This window comes from Ursus arctos, unplaced genomic scaffold (genome assembly GCF_023065955.2).
Source record: "Ursus arctos isolate Adak ecotype North America unplaced genomic scaffold, UrsArc2.0 scaffold_23, whole genome shotgun sequence".
NCBI lineage: Eukaryota > Metazoa > Chordata > Mammalia > Carnivora > Ursidae > Ursus > Ursus arctos.
In genome coordinates, this window is record NW_026622908.1 from 29,952,957 (window position 1) to 29,970,146 (window position 17,190).

Consider the following 17,190-nt stretch of genomic DNA (forward strand, 5'->3'; position numbering starts at 1 on the left):
TCCTTGGAAGGGTGTAGCTGAGACTACACAGTGTGCCAGGTGCTGGACTAGGCACTTTTACACGCAGGAGGTAACTTTAAAATCCCTCACGTTCACCCTGAGAGGTAGGTTTCACCCCCTGATGATAGCTAAGGTCGCAGAGTCAGTCTGTACGGCAGCAGACCACGAACAGGTTGTCCCCTACAAACCAGCCCACCGCGGGAGGCCGTGAGGAATGAGTGAATGCGTGAGTGAATGAATGAACGGACTTTCCAGGCTGCCACCATGGGGAGGGAAACCATGGTGGCGTGGTGGCCCCAGCAGGGCCTCTCTTCTTCTCACTCCTCCTCCCCACGTGCCCAGCCCCCCAACATCTCGGCTCCTGTTCCCCAGCCCCCACCTCCGAGCAGGGTCCGGTGGGGCTCAGATGTCCAGAGTCTGGTTTGCGAACTCACTGACCACGTGCCTTTGGAGAAGTCAACTTTTTGGAGCCTGTGGTTTCTCATCCGGAAAAGGGACATAGTGAGCCTTGCTTTGTCTGCCTTCCTGGGGTGCTGTGGGGGATCAGACAGGTGACAGTGCTGTGCACTCGGCAGACACGAGGGTTGTGACCGCGGACTTCCTCTCAGAGTATCCGCATTGGAAGGAACCTTGGAGGGCAGTGCTTGGCCCCAGGGGAAGTTTCTGCAAGGCTAGAATCGCAGGTCCGGGGATACCGGAAGTGAGAGGAGGATGCTACTTGGGGGCAGGGAGAGATTCTTGGCCCCCTCAGAGCTGGGTACGTAAGAAACCCAGCAGGCACGGCCCTGACAAATGCCAGTGTCCCACGAATGACCGTGTGCTTACAGGCTCAGGCCTGGGGTCCGGGAATATGCGTGCTAACCAATACCGTGGTGTTGCTTTAATCCACCTGCTAGGGCAGGATCGTGGGGTGGGGGGTCAGACAGAGGAGGAGCGGGTGGCTTGCGCCAGCCTGGGAGCAGCTGGTCCGTGGTTTGCTTGTTGCTGTGTGACTGAGGACGCCCCTGTCCTTTTCTGGTCACTGTCAGTCATCGCCCTCCCCCTCCCCTGACATTCAGGGTTCCCCTGTGGGCACTGTGAGTGGGCCATGGCCCAGAGAGGGTGGCAACGAAATCCAGGGAGGCACAGCCCAGCCAGGAACAGGGACATCGGCTTAGCCAGCCCGCATGACCCCGAGCGCTGGGTTCTTGTTTTCCGTCTCCGTTGTGCGAAAATAGGATAATTCATCTGTGATGGTGGAGGAGCCCCCCGGGGGTGGGTCTGGGGCGGGGGCAGAACACCCTGACATCTGATTCCGACGAGTCAGAGAAAAACCATAAAAGCTGCAAACGAGTCTTAGTCCATGCCTCTTCCACTGCACAAGACACACGCCTCTGGTCATCTGCCAGTGAACTCCGAAGCCTGAGCATTAATAATTACAATGAAATTACAGTTGTCATTTGCTCTGCTCCCCCTTGCCGTCCTGTGAGTTCTCGGTCGGCTGTCCTGGAGGCGCTGATGAGGGACAAGGGTGTCCTGGACACTGAGACAAATGAGTGACGCTCGGCGTGGTGCAGAAGGGGCAAGGGAGGGGTTTGGAGGGCGCAGGAAGGACTTACAGGTGCACAGACAGCCATGGCCCGCTCCTGTGGGCTGGGGTGGGCAGCGCCGGTGACAGGCTGCAGCCACAGGTCTAGGGACAGGGGCTCTGGTCCATCGCAGATCTCTCCAGAGCCACAGCAAGCCCTTGGAGCAAGTCTGCCGTGGGCTCAGGGCATGGAGGTGGCCCCATGTGTCCCCACCAAGAAAATAGGTGCATCCCACAGCTACACATCCTAAGGCCACAAACCACCTGGGAACTCATCAGTTCCAAGAAGTAAAACGGATTCTTCCAGGAGTTTGGGGGAGAGAGAGTCCACTTTTCTCCCAGCTCGTAGAGCATGAAATGGGTTCTCGGGCCCCGGGGACTTAGACAACCTGAAGTGGCAGGAGGAAGGAGGTAGCAGGTACTCAGTGTGAACTTACTGGAGCAGGACTCTCATTATGCCCATTTTACAGAAGAGGAAGCTGAGGTTTCTAGAAATCATCTGGCTCACAGTTCCTACATGAGGGCGATGGGACGCTGGGTTTGAACTCGGGGCGAATGGCTTCAGGGCAGGCATCATAAACATCATCTCGTGCCAACTTCACTCCTAGGGGACTGGGAGCGACATCTGCTGGAGGCTGTTGAGCCCTTCTTGCTGCAGTGGGCGAGCAAGGAAGAGGGGTCCCAGCACGGAAGGAGCTGCTGTGAGGACAGGGACTGGCCCCGTGTGCTGAGCCTAGGGAGGCCAGTACGGCTAGAGCAGGGTAAGCAGGGGGGATGTGGTGTGGATGTGGTGGTCGGAGCCCTCCCCACCCTGTTTTGAAGAGTCGGATCTGACCTTAAGGCCTGGGGGGTGATGGGGTGTGGGAGTATTTTCCTAGTCAGGCCAGTATGAGGGACCTCGGTGATACCACAACTCAGTGACTGTCCCCACCACTCTCTACTGAACATTCTCCTTCATTCATCCTTTTAGCAACTGTTTCAGGAAGCCCTCCCATGGATAGGCATTATTCTGGTACTGAGACTAGAACAATACATAAGATGAAGGCCCTTTCCTCGTGGAGCTTCTTACTGTCCAGTGTGAGGGGACAGAACATAAATGAGGAAACCAATTACATACAAAATTTTTAAGCGGAAGTAGAACTATGAAGGAGACAGGCAGAGAAATGTGGTAGCAACCAGCAAGTGCAAAGGCCCTGGGGTGAGCTCTGAAAGGAAACCAGCATGGCTGGAGGATCACAAGTAGCAGAGTGAATTGTGTACAAGCTGGTGAGTGAGGGAGGCTCTAGAAGATGGAACAAGGAACTTGGTTTTGGTTTAGTGAGTGGAAGCTGTTAGTGTTAAGCTGGGGAGTAACATGTCTGATTATATTGCCTCCATGGAGAAGAGATTCTGGTGGCGCAAGAGTGGAAGCTGGGAAGTCATTGAGGAGATCCCCACAGTATCCAGGCAAGAGATGATGGACACTGGGACCAGTGCAGTAGTAGTTAGAAACGGGAGCAGTACTTGTCTTTGGGACATGTCTTAGGGTATGTCTTAGTGTAGACCTGGTAGGACTGGCTAATGGATGTGAGGGATGATGGACAAGAGGAATTATGACTAGTAGATTTTGGATCTGAGCATCTGAGAGTAATGAAAGTGGAAGAGGGGTACACACAGCTGCAGTGCCTCCCTGATGGGACTAAGGATTCTTAAGGACTGTTTCTGTGCCAGATTCATCACTTTATCACCCTGTGCCTCGTTCGGGGCCTGGCAGAGTGCAGTTCTCAGGAATGGTTTGTGGAGTGCAATGTGAATGAAGGAGGGGAAAGGGTTCAGGAGGACGGGAGAGTGTAGATAAGTAAGTGAGGAATAACTCCCATGCGTGAGGGTGGAGTAACACCAGCCTTTCCCTAAGTGGCTGACACAGAACAATAACCCTTGGCTCTAAACAGTTGTGCAGCAAAATGGTTTAGGGACCAGTGTGAATGTTGCCTCCATTTCTGGAGATTCAAGATGCACATTGGGTCAAATAAAGGCTCTGAAAAGGCCTGCACAAAAAGACCCTATTTAACTTGGGTTAAGCCAGCATTTCCTAGACTTCACCTGCAGAGCTTATTTTGCTGGCTTATTAACATCTGAACACAGTTCGGGAAAGGCTCTTCAGCCCCCCCCCCCCATGTGCGCTCAGTTGCTGGCTGTCAATGAAGAGGGTCAGAGGGGCATCATGCCCTCCCATACTGAGCTCTTAAGAAATCACTCTGTCCTTGAGGATTGCTCCAAATATGGTGCCATCGTTAGCATCATAATAATGGCTATCCCCGACTCAGTCCTGAGCAGTTATAAGCAGTTTCCAAGCTTCTTCCATTTAAAGCTCAAAACAGCCTTTTGACACAGGTGCTATCATCACCATCCTCATTTCACAGATGGGGAAAGAAGACTTGGAAAGATTAGGTGGCTTGCCCAGGGTCACACAGCTGGAAAGTAGATATGGTCTCAGGAAGATTCCAGAACATGCCCTGCCCCCAGCCTGACCATTACGGTATCTGGCTAGGGGGCTGTGTCTCCTCCCCCCATCCATCCCAAACCCTGGCCAAGCCACACTGGGGGCCCTCAATTTGGTGTCTGCCTTCCTAGCTTGAGTCTGGACTCCCTTGGGCAGCCCGCCCTCTGCCCTGCCCCCAGCCGTCCCGGAGCTGATGCTGAGCATCTCAGAAGCCCATGGAATTGGAGAATTTTAAACAGGAAACTGGTATAATTTTGGTCAGGAGCTCAGGCAAGAGGGAGAAGCTCTGCCAGGCCCAGCCACATCCAAAAGAAATAAAGAGGGAGGGTTTAGGGTTTCAAGTTTGTGCGTTTAAGGGCTGTGAAGACAAATAAAGGACTTTTATTCAGCCCTGTCCAGGCTTGGCTGCCTTCTGCTTTTCCCGTCTCTCCCGTCCCTCCTTATTAAATTGAGGAGGGGGCCCATGCAGTGAAGCCCACCTCCCACCCAGACCTTTGTGACTTGGCTTGTCTTGCCCTCCCTCCCCCACCCCCTTGCCCCCTCACTCAGGCTCTGTCTCAGCCAGTGTCTGCCCCTCCTCACCCTTCCCCTCCCTTGGTTTTTGTTCTTGCAGGAGTCCCCCAGGGCCTGGGCCACTGGGGGGGCTGCTGGTGCGGGGAGGATACAATGGAAGTCTTGTGAGGCTGTAGACCCTTCCCGCCCCCTCCCCAGGGGCCCTGCGGAGCATTCCTCTGCCCTGGCCCAGACCTCTCTGAACCCTTGTCCCCTTGGAACACCAGACTAAACTTGGCTGGTTGGGGAGAAGGATTTTCTCAGCCCCAAGAGCCTGTCCCCCAGCCCATCCCCCCGTACATTACACACGTAGGGTCCAGACAGCACGACCACAGCACCGAGCCAGCCTCAGCCTTAGCAGTTTTACACATCAGCCCGTTCATTCCTCCCTTAGGGGTCCCCAGCCCCCTCTCCCTTTCATTTCCATCCCACAGACATCGCTTCCGTGCGTGGGAGAACAGCGATGAACAAGCCGTGGCCCCCGGCCCGCCCGTGCGGAACCGTGCAGATGACCGTTGCTGGCCATGTCACAAGGAGGAGCATTTCTTGAGTGTTTCTTATGTGCCAGTGATGATCTGTGTGGCCACAACAAGCCCTGGAGGTAGCTCTTAGTATTACTGCCTTCCTGCAGAAGACGAAACTGAGGCAGGGAGAAAGACGAGCCTTGCCCAAGGTCATAGTCAGCAGGTGGCGGGGTCAGGATTCGAACCTATGCAGGCTGCTTTCAGAGCCGCTCTTAGCCACCCCTGCCTATGTCAGAACGCTTAGCAGGTGTTTGTGAGACAGGCGCTCTTCCCACCAGGATGGTCCCCCCCCCCCCCACCTCCCCGGGGCGAGTGCTTTAAGATTCAGGACTCACTTTTGGATCACGATCTCCAGGATGACCACGCAGGTATTACGACGTTGTACCTTACAACACTCGATGTGTACGCTGGGAACGAAAGCCCACCCACCACCAGGGACCGGGCCCCGGGGGTAGATGAGTCCCTCTATTTGGGAGAAACTGCCACCTGTGCAGGGCTTTTTCTGGCTGAGCTAAATCCCCTGGCCCCTGTTTGTGCCACGTTGGGAAGCTTTGCCCAGAGTGCATTCATGTCCGATTTCCCCAGGGAGCTCCTCCTGGGTCCGCAGGTTTCCGATCTGCCCGCCTGGGCCTAATATCCCACAGGCTTCTCGTGGCCCCTCCCCGAGAGGGGCAGTTCCCAGGGTCGGGACTTCTCAGGCCTTGGGTCAGATCATACATCAAGGGTAACTGCAGAGCTCTCCCCCCCCAGGGAGACTTCCCAAAGGCCACAGTGGCTCTCTGCCATGCGGGCACCCCGCCTGGGCTGCGGGGGCCTGACCGCAGCCCAAGGTCACACCACCAGTCAAGGGCGGCGCCAGGACCAAACCTCAGCTCTTCGAACCCCGAGTCTGACACCTTCTAAACCACACGTGCTTATTTATTTTGTGGAAACTACTATCAAAATAAGAACGGCAGATTGTTGACGCCGAGGGATTGGTACCCGGGGGCGCGTTATAGTGTCTCTCTGTATGTTTGACAACTTCCAAATTATCAGTTAAAGCGATAAACTGAATGTCATCTCCTCAGGAAGCCCTTCTCTGAATGGAAAGATTCGTTTGCATTCTTCTCAATGGTCCCTTTTTTGTTTCCTCCCCAGACCTTAGCATCACTCACAGGCTGTTTATTCTTCGTCTGTTTACGTCCGTCTCTCAAGGGAGTGTGAGCTCCTTGGCTTTGTGGGCTGGTGTGTGTGTGTGTGTGCGTCTGCTAGCACAGAGCCGGGCATACAGCAGGCATCCAATAAATACCTGGGGAGTGAAGGAGTATACATGTGGCGTCTGGAGAAAGCTTCAGGAGTGGGCGTGGCAGGAAATGAACAGCGTCTCCGTGAGTCGGGGGCTCAGGGCAGCGGCCAAGTGCAGGGGACAGGAGAAAACCGTCCAGTTTGAAGCCCAGCTCCAGTTTCCCCGTGGCCTTGGGGGAGTCTCTGACCGGCTCAAAGCCCCCAGTTCTCCCCCTGTAGAGCGGCCTTCACGACGATGCTGGTGTTAGAACGAGGCAGTGACACACAGGCGTCTGGCACATAGTCTCCAAGCAGACGGTCACCCCCTTGCCCCAAGTCCCCCGACTGCCCCCTGAGTGGCCGTGGGACTGTCACTTAACCTCCCTGGACCTTCTTGGCCGCCTTCAGGAAGCAGGGCTGTTGGCGCCTTCTGTGTCTGAAGAAGGAGCTGGGCCACACCACCTCGCAGGGCCCCAGGTTTGGAGAGCCGCTGCTTTCCTCCCCGCGGAAGGTTCTTACTGCTAGTGTGGCTCTGCCTGGAAAGGGCGCCGTCTCCTCTTCGTGATAAAGGGGAAGTCCCTGGCCCGGGGGGAGAGAGGCCGGTGGCGTGCTGAGCTGGGTTTGGCACAGGTGGAACACCTCTCAAAGATGCGTTCCAGGGGCCACCAGTGCCTGGGGTGGAAGCAGGAGGCCAGCAGGTCCAGATCGGAGGCTGGCTTGGTCTCTTCCTGCCACGTGACTTAGGGCCAGAGTCCCCCAAAGCCCCATCCCCATTCCAGTTCTGAGAGCCTGTTTGCATGTCTGCAGGCCTGAGGGGCCCACCCCGGACTCTGGTGTGGCTGTGAGGGAAGGAAGTTTCATGGGGGAAAGGGCCAGCTCTGTGTCAGAGGGATGAGGTCTGGAATGATCTGGGCGCCCTGTAGATCCATGCTCTTTCTAAGCGAGGCCGAGGGCATGGCAAGCTGCAGAAAGCCCTGGTCCCCTAGAAGTTCTCTGGTGGCCCCCATACTTGCTGAGTGCGCCCAGCGGCCCTTCACGGGCCATGTCTTGTTTGGGGGTCCTCTTAATGCCCCTCCACACATGAGCGCCCATCTTCATTTCTGTTGTATACATGAGGAAACCGAGGCATAGAAAGACGGAGCAACTTGCCCGGATTACACAGCTAGTAAGAGGTGAAACTGGGATTTGAACCCAGGCCCAGGAGCCAGCTTTAGACTCAAACCCTATGATAATTCGTTCTTGGCACCCAGTAGATGCTGGACAAAGACAGATGTCCCCGCTCCCCTCCTTTTCTACTAAACTCCCCTTTAGGTCCTGGAGCTGGCTCAGGAGGAAGGGGAAAGGTCCCTCATGTGTGGAAGAGGCAGTAGAGGGAGTGTTTGGGAGTGCTGGCCTTGGGAAGGCCCCTGGGGGACTTCGATGGGTCTGGAACCTTCCAGGAGAGGGATCTGCAAACACAAAGCTTTGAGCTGTGCTCAGGGACCCAGACAGCAAAGCTGGATGTGGCTGGGTGGGGAGGGAGAGAATCCTTGGGGGATAAAGAACACTGGGGGGTGGGGGCTTCAGGTCTTTGAAGAGTCTCGGGATTTTATTCCAAGCAATGAGAAAGGTTCAGAGGGTTTTAAGCAGAGGAGCTCCAGGTCCTAATTTGCATTTTAAATAATTCTCTCTGGCTGCCTCATGGAGAATGGATTAGAGGGGTGAAAGGGGGAGCCAGGAGGCAGAAGTCAGGACTGCTCCCCAGGAAGGACCTGCCTGGGGGTGAGCATTGCTCACACACACACACACACACACGCACACTCACACATACACACGCACACGTCTTGTTTCTATCAGGGTGGACTCAGGAACCTGGGGGAAGAGGTGTCTGGGGGAGTGTCTACAGGTGGGGGGACCCTAGGCATCTTGCTGGGAGGTAGGAAACCTCAGTTTGTCCGTACTGGTCCCCGTAATAGTGAGAAAGAAGAGGAAATGATGAAGGAGAGCTTTCTATATTGAGGGCTGTGCGAGAAGAATCCCTCCCGAGTCCGCTCAAACCCATTGATGCTATTAGTGTTGTTGTTCACATTATTTTCAATGTGATTATTTAGCGGGGATATAAAACATTATTATAAACAGTAGTGGTATTTTAATATGGAGCTGCAATGGTAAATGGGCACACCAGCCCCTTGATGGCAGGGTACAGGGTGGGGACAGGTTTGAGGAGAGAAACAACCGAGGCGATTTTACTTAGCACCCACTAATTGAGGGGGCGCTGTTTTCTGGCCCTGCTAGGCATTAATGGTGATGCACTGGTCTCGAAGACCACACTTCTGCCCCCTAGGGATTCAGCCTTCTAAGAAAATAAAGGGAGTGAATACAGACTGTAGCACAAAGTAAGGTGTGAATGGTGTCAGAAGCAAAATCCACAAGGGTGGGCTTTTAGGGGATGAAAGTGGGATGGGGCGGAGAAAGCCATGACTGGAGTTAAGGACTGGGGGTGGGAGGGAGGCGTTCCAGCTTGCCGGCAGCATCTGCCAGCGCCTGGCCGTGGGAAAGCATGGGGTGTATATTTTCAGCAAAGAAGGAATGATCCCCTTGGTGGTAACCCTGGGAACGTGTAGAGGAGTAGCAAAGTATTAAATTGGAAAGATGGACTGGGGCCAGGTGATGGAAGTCCTCGAATGCTGAGCTTGGATTTAATTGTTCAGCTTTGGGGAGCCTTTGAAGGCTTGGAATCAGGCCAGGGGTCTAGGGCTCTGATAGGGTGCAGGGGATGGACTGAAGAGGCAAGAGACTGGAACAACTTGCCTACTGCAGCAGTCCAAGTAATAGAAGATACAGGCCTCACATGGGGCAGGGACTCTGGGGTGGAGGGAGACAAGAGGCAGATGCAAGAGGCAATGGAAGGTTCTACAGGACTCTGGAATGAACTGGGTGGGGCAAGAACAGAAGTGGTGATGTGTCTGAGTCTTTGAGCTGAGGTTCCTATGAGATTGTTGGGGCTGCCAAGAAAAATGAGGGGAATTCAGAGGTTGGGGAAACAGCTGGTTTGGAGGAGCCAGAGAGATGATGAACTTAGCTTTGGAAAAAGAAGTTAGGATTCTCACTCCATCACCCTTCCTACTTCAGAATCCCTTTCCAACAGTATCCTCTCCCCACTTAGATGGAAGTTCGACCTGCATTTATTAAGCCCTGAAAATAAGAATAGAATGTTGCCAACCCAGAGCCTGTCTGTTTGGTCTTTATCAGATTACAGGGTCATTCATCTTCACTCTCTTCCTTGCCGCCTTCTCCTTCTGGATGTCAAAGTCACTTAGGGCCACAAGGCAGGGACCAAGTCAATTCTTTTCTTTTCTTTTCTTTTCTTTTCTTTTCTTTTCTTTTCTTTTCTTTTCTTTTTTTTAATCCTTTGGACCCAGAATACATCACAGTTCCTGGTAATAGAAATATCTGTGGATGGAAGGGAGGGAGAGCAGGACAGAGCAGGGGAGGGAGAGAGGGAGGGAGGGAGGGAGGGAGGGAGGGAGGGAGGGAGGGAGGGAGGGAGCATTGCCTTGCTCACTTCAGTTCCGCACTGAGCCTAGCCCTTGGCAGCCCGCTGAACTCCTGTCTGCAGACCACTGTATGGTGGGTGTGTGATCCCTTGCAGTCTGAGGTTTCTGAGCTCCCCTCTGGTAGCTGCTATGCTGGAAGTGTGGTGTGTTTATCTTTATGGTGTGGATCGCAATTTTTCTTTCAAGTCCAAAGGCACTGACAAACCCCAGCCTAAAACAATAAAGTGGACTGTGTTTCTGCGGAAGGGAGTGAGCGGTGGGGGTGGGAGGGAAGAGGAAGAGGAGAAAGCAAGAGAACCTCTTTGCTGCCCTCCCCTGATGATTTCTGGGAGGGAGGTTAGAGCTAGCTAGCGGGGTGTTTAAGTGGGGTGGGCGACAAGCCCAGCCTCTGGGCTATGGAAAAATAATAGAGCTTCTCCTGGCTGGCTGTGTTAGCAGCGAGCCCGTGCCGCCTGGTGTGTGTGTATTGGCAGTGCCTGTCTGGCATCTTGGGAGTGAGCGCAGGTCCCCCTGGCCACAGGCTGAAGCAGCCCGGTGTCGTCCACACCAAAGAAACCACGCCCACTCTTGCTTTCTGTAAGGGTTGGGGCTGATTGGTGCTGGGTGGGGCTCCTTGAGACGGGAGCCGTGGATGGATGCATCCGTCTGTCTGGAAAGCCAGTGAGAACATCCCAAGAGACTTGGCCAATGACAGGTGGCCTCTCTGGCCACTTTTCACAGCTCTTTGTGATACAGAAGGTAAAAAAAAAAAAAAAGAAAAGAAAAAAGAAGTTGCTTCCACGGAGGCAAATAAGTCTCGGGGATTTTCCCCGTGTTAAATGAGGGAAGGTTTAGGGGAGGGATCTCGATGCCTACCTGGTGTTCTGGCTGCTGTTTTGGGGAAGCTACTGTTCCCCACAAGAGAAGATCTAGCCCCCGGCTAGAAGGCTGCGGTTCTAGTCCCAGTCCTGAGATGAACTCACTGTGGGGCCTCAGTTCAGCCGCCTGGCCTCTCTGAACCTCCATACTCGCCTTCCGTGTTAGTTTCCCAGGCTGCTGTGACAAATCACCCAAATCCAAGTGCCTTAGAACAACAGAAGAGCAATCGCCCATGTTTGTGGAGGCCCCCAGGCTGAAATCAAGGTGCGGGCAGGGCCACGCCCCCTCTAGGGCTCTAGGGAAGGAGCTTCCTGCCTCTTCCTGCTTGCTGCTGACAGTTGCTGGCCATCCCAGGTGTCCCGCCTCCCCCCCCCCCCGCCCCACCCCCCCACCGTCTTCACATGGCCATCTTCCTCCTGCGTCTGTTTCCCCGTGTGTTCTCTCGGACTGTCAGATGGAGGGTCCTCCGTCAGCGAGTATGACCTCAGCCTAACGAGCTACAGCCGCAAAGACCCCCTTTTCCAAATAAAGCCACACACAGTCTGAGGTTCCGAGGAAGAGTGTGATTTTGGAAGGAACAGTACTCAACCCAACACACCTTCCCCCTTGAAGGGGTTGCACTTTACGAAGTTCAACTTATGTCGTTCGTGAGCAATTATTAAGAGCCCGTTGGATGTAGAGTGCTTATCTTACTTGTAGAGTGCCTCCAGTGGGATCCAGATTGGAAGACCCAGACTCCACTTGTCCGAGAGAGGGGGCATTGAGGGGCTGGCTGGGTTCTAGGACTGTGAGCTGGAGGCGTCCCCTAGATGCTTGACCCTGGGGTATGATCCTGGGAGGGGTTCTAAGAATCCAAGCTTTTCCTAAGATATGCAGCTGCTTCACCCGCCTGTGCTGTTCGCGGCAGACAGCCTCCAACTTGTTCGGATGTCGACAGAAGCTTGTCTAAGCTTTCCTTTTTCTGCCACTTGTCCCACGACAAAAAAATCTGTCTAACTTGTCTTGGGGCTGGGAGAACACTTTCTGAGTCCATAAACTCTCAATCCAACAATTTCTGGAACATTGGCAGCCTAATCTAGGGAGTCTTTGGCAGATCGAAATCCGACGTAACTTTGGGAGGCCGGTTCCTTCCACGCTTCCAGAGGGAGAGAAAGTGCATCAGCCGCTGGCAGCCTGGGACAAGCCAGATGATTACGTGGAACTTACATGAACGAGGATGCTTTTTATTTTAGTGGTTTTATAGTAATTACATGAGTATTTGATCACATAGATTTAACACATCGAACCCATGGGTTCCTAGTTAGTATCGCTTAAGACAAGGTTAGGTTTAAAAAATGAGTTGGTTTTAAGTCATTTGGAAGAACAAGATTCAGTGACGAATAGTACAGGTGGGCTATAGATACGGTGAAAACAGCGATGATTGTATGCGGGGGGATATTGCAAATGTGGTGAGGGGGTTATGGGAGCGCCTCGTGTTTGGGGAATACCGGTGGAGTGGATTAGAGTGGCATTCTTACCTGTGTTTGGATCTCGGCTACACCGCCTACTGGCCTGGTGGCCACGGGCAAGTCACTCAGTGCCTTGAAGGATCAGTTTCCCCATCTGTAAGTTGAGGGTGGTGGGACCCCTGGGGCACAGAGGGGAGCATTCCTGTGGAGTGCTGGGCACCCAGGGAGAGCCGGTGTGGGCTGGGTGCAGGTGTCAAGTCTGAGGTGCCTCCAGTGGGATCCAGATTAGAAGACCCAGACTCCACTTGTCCGAGAGGGGGCAATGCGGGGCTGGCTGGGTTCTAGGACTGTGAGCTGGAGGCTTCCCCTAGATGCTTGACCCTGGAGTATGGTCCTGGGAGGCAGCCTCCTGCAGGTTCGAAGCTGAAATGGGGCAGGAGAAGAACTGTTTTGTATGTATCGTTTTAGCAATTCCGGAAGCTTTGTTTTGATTTTTTTTTAAGATCCCACTATATGTTCCATGCTTCACTTGAAATTGTATGGCTCCCGTAAAAAATCCCATGAGCAAAGCTATATTATTTCCATCTTACAGATGAGGGCACTGAGGTTCAGAGAGGTGAAGTAACTTGGCCAGGGTCATATGGTTGGAAGAGGTGGAAGGAGGCCCCCCCTGCCCCTCCTGCCCCAGGTGTGGGCGTTCCTGAACCTGGATGCAGAGAACAGCTGTGATGATGGGCAGGTCCGGTGCAGGAGAGGAGACCGGAAATTGACCGGAAAATCCTACACCTTTTTATACATAAGGATCCCCTAGGTAACAGCATCCCATAGGCTTATGCTCTTCATTTCACCTATCTTTCTAGAAAGGGGACACTGGGGATCATTGCCTGATCTGTGGTTTTCACATTTCCTGGCAGCGTCAAAGCAGGTGAAATTGTCCAAACGTATCCTCTGGAGACCACAGGGGATTGGGGGATGCAATCTCCTGGGATTAAAAAGCAATTTGAACATGAAATTACTCCCTGGGGCCTGGCAGCGATGCAGGGAGGGGGATGTAACATTTCTTGGAAATTGATATTCTCACTTCCCAATGGATCTGGGTTTGTGGACAGTCTTCTGGGTTCTGTCTTCCTCGCCATGGTTTGTGATAACTGTAATTGCCCTTATTCCTACAAGACTTGCATTTCCACGTGGACTTACACTTGAAAACAGGCCTGAGTTAGTTTGGCATTTGGAGCTCTTGTGGTGCGCCGGGTGTCTTTCTTGGACTTCGTGCCTTCACCGCTTCCCAGGCCAACACCGTCCACAGGCAGAGACCGTGGTAATAATAAGAGCTAGCCCTAATTATGTAGCAATTGCCATGTGTCAGGCCTTGTTCTCAGCACTTCGCATGTTAATTTATCCTCAGTTATTTAATCCTCAGCACAACCCTTAATCCAGGTACAGTTGGCCTCATTTTACCAATAATGTGCAGAGAGGTTAGGTGACTTGCCCAAGATCACACAGCTTAGCTATGATACAAGCAGGATTTGAACCAGACTTAGCTTAACACTGTGCCATGCTAAGTTTCCTGTGAGTTCCTTTGACACACACCCAGCACACCCTGAGCAGACATCTGTCCCTGAGCTTAGAATATTGAGAATACTTGTTTATTTTCTCACGTATCTTCATTGTGAGTTCTTTGAAACTGGGGCAAAAGCCTATTGAGTTCTGTATTCCCAGAACCCAGGATGGCAATTGGCACATGAAGAGCGTCTGATAATGTTTTTGTAACAAAAGGATTTGAATTTGAAGTTTGCTTTCAAGGAAATTCACATTAGCGGATGCCGAGAAATAAGAACCACCATTCGAGAAGCAGAGGGCTGCGGGTGAGATGTAGGGCAGATTGACCCAGCTCCTTGGCTCAGGACTGAACATTGGTGTGCTGCTGAGGTGCGTTCGTGAATCTGGGGCGGGTGAGTGCTCGATGTTTTTCTCACTATATGCCGAACACAATAGCCACCAGCTCTCCTGAACGATGGTAACAAGGATGCTTTGCGGGGAGGCAGTGTGGTATTGGCGTGAGAGCAGCCTGGGCTCGAAATCTGGCTGTATTTCTGGTTTTCTTTAAACCTCAGATTCCTCTTCTGTAAAATGGGTTCATTATGAGGATTAAATGAGATGAACAGACAGCATAGTCACTGGCCTGTGAATCCTCAATGAATGTTTGCTTAGTACTGTTACATTTTCAGAACCACTGTCCCTCCTAGCTCCTGCTGGGCCTCACGCAGCCTGTCGAGGCCCCGTTCTATAGAGGGGGACACTGAGGCTGAGAGCGCACAGGGTGATCGCCTTAAGTCCCAGAATTAGAAGCGAGAGAAGATCCAGGCTCCTGACTTGTAAACTGGTGTTTCATCCTGCATCACGCTGCTGCCTTTTACCACCGGCAAAGCTTGGGTTTTCCTTTAAAAATTTGAGAAGTACTACCAAAAAAATAATTGTTAAGTAATTGATTGAGGTGAAATTCACGTGCCATAGAATGAAGTCTCTGGAAATGCAGGATTCAGGGACATTCCGTTCATTCCCGATGTGATCCACCACGTATCGAGTTCGCGAAATATCCGTCATTCCGAAGTCAGACCCCTTACCCAGGAAAGCGGTTTCCCTCCCTTTTCCTCTCCCCCAGGTCAGTCCGCCTTCTCTCGCCAAGCCCTGGCCTCTTAGGGATACTTCCTATAAATAGGATCATGTAATATGGAACCTTCTTTGGCGGAGCATAGAATTTTAGAGGTTCACCCACGTTGTAAGGTGTGTCTGTGCTCCGTTCCTTTCCAATGGCTGGATAAGAGTCCACGGTAGGGATCTGGTACGACTTGCTCAGGCATTCATCCGTTGTCGGACATCTGGGTTGTTTCCACCTTTTGGCTATTTGTGGATGGTGCTGCTCCGAGCACGCGGGTACGTGTAATCGTTTGAGTACCTATTTTCAAATCTTTGGGGTGTATACGACTTTCCCTGCATTTTAAAGGATGAGGCAGACGCATGCCGCACTGTCCCTTTGGAATATTAATAAACCAGCAGACACTGATCATTTAAAGTTTGGTTAATATTGGGGGCGCCTGGCTAGCTTGATCGGTAGCACATGTGACTCTTGATTTCAGGGTCGTCAGTTCAAGCCCCACGTTCGTCCCGGAGCCTACTTAAAAAATAAAATCAATAAAAGGTGGGAAGAAATGTGGTCAATATCTATGTCATCCCTAGAAATGCACAAACTTCCTGTTCTCCGAACCCAGTTTAAATGCCTCCACTTCCCTGGTCAGTGGTTAGAGTTTTATCCACGTCCACGAGGGCACACACACGTGGGCCTGTGCCTTCTCACACGGTAGCCGCTGCTTTTCCACGGGTTGCTGCCCCACTGGGGGATTGTGTCTCTGTTGATGTTTATTGACATAATCGATGTTTTGGTTTTTTTAACTGCCTCCATTAGGCACTCGATACCGTTCAAAGGATGTGAGGGGGGAGAGAGAGAGGCACACTCTATAGTTAGCTTTGGAAATAGGTTTAAAAATACAAGCATTATTAGTCTTCTAGTGATAAACTTCTTGATGGCTTGTACCGTATTTTATGTTTTTTAAAACACATGTCCTTTCGCTCCGAGTATAAAGTTGGAAATCTGCAAAGGTTTGCTCTGTGACCGAGTCAGCACTATTCTGTTGTGCCAACAAGCTCTTCAGCGAAGCTGGCTGTTGTTGGTGAAACGAGGAGGCCCCAGAAGGAGCGTAGAAGGGTCAGCTCGCTCCCTGGGATGACAGCTGTCACAGTGAACCCTATGAATGGGCGGGGCCATCCACACCATGTGTCACCATTGGCCTATTTCTCCAGGCTGCACCCGGAGAGGAATCACACCGCCGCTTTCCACAATGACTCAAAACAAGCATCCCAGGTCTCCCCTAGGAGGGCCTCCAGGCTGGGACATCATCTGTCCCCTGTGGCCTGGCAGGCCTAGGCAGCCTGTCCTTTGCAGATCTGCAGGCTGGCGTTCAGATCTGGCCATTTCCTGGCTGGATGACCTCAGACAAATGACTTCATCTCTCTGGGCCTCAATTCCTTCAGAAGGTTACAGTAACCGTGGAATGAGCTCCAGCTTGTAATGTGCTTAGCCAGGTGCCTGGCTCATGTCAGGGGCTCGCTTCCGTGATTATTGTTACTACGCCCTTTCCTTCCTTGCTAGACATTTTCGGTTTCTTTCTTTCTTTTTATTTCTTTAAGATTTTATTTATTTATTTGAGAGCAAGAGCGCGTGCATGCGCGTGCGAATGGGGGTGGGGGGAGGAGCAGAGGGAACAGAGGGAGCACCGTGAGATCATGACTTGAGCCAAAATCAAGAGCCGGGTTCTCAACCGACTGAGCCACCCAGGCGCCCCTCGGCATTTTCTGTTTACAACAGAAGCTGTGGCTAAGGGACAGGATGCCTCTGTTCTCATGGAGGACAGTCCGGTGGGGATGATAAACATGTAAATAAACACAGCGCCTTCCTCATCTGGTTCCCAGAGGACGAGAACAGATCGCCTGGTGGGGAAGGGGGGGCTGGCATTCCGGTGGGGGTGGGGGGTGCAGCATGGCAAGTGTTTCAGATAGGGTGAGCCGTACTCCCTGAGGTTAGACAGCTGAGGGGCTCTAGGTGTCTTGCAGGTTGGGGTGTGAGTGTGTGTGTGTGTGTATTTAAGGTGGAATCTGGTATCTACATAAGGCCCAAGGTGAGTTGTAAGTTAGGGTCGGAAGTTAGGGTCTTGCCTTTGGTTGGGGAGTAGCAGCTACATTGATTTTTGTACCCCTTCAGAACTAGCCAATCCCGGCTCAAAGAGGGAACGCAGAGAAGGAAGCCCCACGGGAAATGGGGAGCCCAGCAGATGACGGGATGACTTGTCCAGCCGCCTACCCACCAAACTCATCCCTTGAAAGAAGTCAGGCGTCATTATCATTA

The 17,190-nt window shown here is 52.6% G+C and overlaps 1 protein-coding gene across 2 annotated transcripts in view; it reads left to right on the top strand.

The window, feature by feature from the left end:
- Positions 1-17,190, top strand: part of TSPAN18 (tetraspanin 18) — a 180,301-nt gene that overhangs the window by 63,334 nt on the left and 99,777 nt on the right. The window lies entirely within an intron of this gene.